This window comes from Calliopsis andreniformis, unplaced genomic scaffold (genome assembly GCF_051401765.1).
Source record: "Calliopsis andreniformis isolate RMS-2024a unplaced genomic scaffold, iyCalAndr_principal scaffold0139, whole genome shotgun sequence".
Classification (NCBI taxonomy): Eukaryota; Metazoa; Arthropoda; class Insecta; order Hymenoptera; family Andrenidae; genus Calliopsis; species Calliopsis andreniformis.
In genome coordinates this window covers 505429-508710 of record NW_027480548.1, presented here as the reverse complement: position 1 = coordinate 508710, position 3282 = coordinate 505429, and positions in this window count along the sequence as shown.

The following is a 3282-nucleotide window of genomic DNA, read 5'->3' as shown; positions in this document are numbered from 1 at the left end:
CAATAATCAATCTTCAATCCTCAATCCTCAATCCTCAATCCTCAATCCTCATTCTACAATCCTCAATACCAAATACGCAATCTTCAATCCTCAATCCTCAATACTCAATTCCCAATCCTCAATCCTCAGTCCTCAGTCCTCAAACCTCAATCCTCAACCCTCAGCCCACTTCCTCAATCCTCAATCCTCAATCCTCAATCCTCAATCTTCAGCCCTCAGTCCTCAACAATCAGTTGTCAATCATCATTCCTCAATAGAGTATCCTCAATTCACAGTTTTCAATACTCAATAGTCAATCTGCAATCTTCAGATCTCTAACCACAAACACCAATTCTCATCACTCAACCCTCAACACTCAGTACTCAATGTTCAATCCTCAATCCTCAATTCTCAATCTTTAGACCTCAACACTGAATCTTCCATCCTCAACCCTCAATCCTCAATCCTCAATCCTCAATACTCAATATTCAATCCTCACTCCACAATCCTCAATCTTCAATCCTCAATCCTCAATCCTCAATCCTCAATCTTCATTCCTCAGTCCTCAGTCCTCAATCCTCAATCATCATTCTTCAATCCTCAATACCCAATCCTCAACCTTCAATCCTCAATCCTCAATCCTCAATTCTCAATCCTCAATCTTCAGTCCACAGTCCTCAAACCTCAATCCTCAACCCTCAGCCCTCATCGTCAATCCTCAATCCTCAATCCTCAATCCTCATTCTTCAATCCTCAATCCTCAATACTCAATCCTCAATCCTCAATCTTCAATCCTCAATCCTCAATCTTCAATCCTCAATCCTCAATCCTCAATCCTCAATCTTAATCTTCAATCCTCAGTACTCAATCTTCAATCCTCAACCCTCAACCCTCAATCCTCAATCCTCAATCTTCAATCCTCAATACTCAATCTTCAATCCTCAATCCTCAATCCACATTCTTCAATCCTCAAAACCCAATCCTCAATCCTCAATCCTCAATCCTCAATCCTCAATTCTCAATCCTCACTCCTCAATTCTCAATCTTCAATCCTCAATACTCAGTCTTCAATCCTCAATCCTCAATACTCAATCCTCAATCCTCAATCCTCAATCTTCAATCCTCAATACTCAATCCTCAATTCTCACTCCTCATTCCTCAATCCTCAGACCTCAAACATCAATGCTCAACCCTCAGTCCTCGTCCTCAGTCCACAACCCTCAATCCTCGATCCTCAATCTTCAATCATCAATATTCAATCTTCAATCCTCAAACCTCAATCCTCAATACTCAATCCTCAATCCTCAATGTTCTATCCTCAATACGCAATCCTCAACGTTCAATCCTCAATCCTCAATCCTCAATCCTCAATCCTCAATCCTCAATCCTCAGTCCTCAGTCCTCAATCCTGAATCCACAATACTGAACCCTCAATATTCAGCCCTCAGACCTCAACAATCAGTTGTGAATCGTCAATCCTCAATAGAATATCCTCAATTCACAGGTCTCAATACTCAATACTCAGCCTGCAATCTTCTAAGCTCTATCCTCAAACATCAATTCTCATCACTCAACCCTCAATATTCAACGCACAGCCCCCAACCATCAATCCTCAATACTCAACCATCAATCCTCAATTCTCAATACTCAATAGAATATCCTGAATTCTCATGGTTCAGCACTCAATCCACAATATCCAATAATCAAACCTCAATCCTCAAACATCAATTCTCAACACTCAATCCTCAACAGTCAGTCCTCTCTCTTCAATCCTCCATCTTCAATACTCAATCCTCATTACTCAATACTCAATCCTCATTCTTCAATCCTCAATACCCAATCCTCAATCTTCAATCCTCAATCCTCAATTCTCAATCATCAATCCTCAATCCTCAGACCTCAAACATCAATACTCAACCGTTAGTCCTCGTCCACAATCCTCAACCCCCAATACTCAATCCTCAATCTTCAATTCTCAATCCTCAACCCTCAATCCTCAATCCTCGGTCCTCAAACCACAATCCTGAATGCTCAATCCTGAATCCTCAACCTTCAGCACTCAGTCCTCAACAATCAGTAGTCAATCCTCAATCCTCAAGAGAATATCATCAATTCACAGTTTTCAATACTCAATACTCAATCTGCAATCTTCAAATCTCCATCCACAAACATCAATTCTCATCACACAACCCTCAACACTCAGTCTTCAATCCTCAATCCTCTATCCTCAATCCTCAATCCTCATTCTTCAATCCTCAACACCCAATCCTCAATCTTCAATCCTCAATCCGCAATCCTCATTTCTCAATCCTCAATCCTCAATCCTCAGACCTCAAACAGCAGTACTCAACCGTCAGTCCTCGTCCTCAATCCACAAACATCAATCCTCAATCCTCAATCTTCAATCATCAATATTCAATCTTCAGTCCTCAATCCTCAATCCTCAATCCTCAATCCTCAATCCTCAATGTTCAATACGCAATACCCAATGCTCCATCTTCTATCCGCAATCCTCAATCCTCAATCCTCAATCCTCAATCCTCAATCCTCAATCCTCAATCTTCAATCCTCAATACTCAATCTTCAATCCTCAATCCTCAATCCTCAATCCTCAATCCTCATTCTTCAATCCTCAAAACCCAATCCTCAATCTTCAATCCTCAATCCTCAATCCTCAATTCTCAATCCGCAATCCTAAATCGTCAGACCTCAAACGTCCATACTCAACCCTCAGTCCTCGTCCTCAATCCACAACCCTCAATCCTCGATCCTCAATCTTCAATAATCCATATTCAATCTTCAATCCTCAATCCTCAATTCTCAATACTCAATCCTCAATCCTCAATCCTCAATCCTCAATACGCAATCCCCAGTCCTCAAACCTCAATCCTGAATCCACAATTCTGAACCCGCAATATTCAACCCTCAGACTTCAACAATCAGTTGTGAATCCTCAATCCTCAATAGAATATCTTGAATTCACAGGTTTCAATACTCAATACTCAGCCTGCAATCTTCAAATCTCTATCCACAAACATCAATTCTCATCACGCAACCCTCAATATTCAACGCACAACCCTCAACCATCAATACTCAATACTCAACCATCAATCCTCAATTCTCAATACTCAATAGAATATCCTGAATTCTCATGGTTCAATACTCAATCCACAGTATCCAATAATCAAATCTCAATCCTCAAACATCAATTCTCAACACACAATCCTCAACACTCTGTCCTCTCTCTTCAATCCTCCATCCTCAATCCTCAATCCTCAAGCGTCAATCCTCAATCCCCAATCC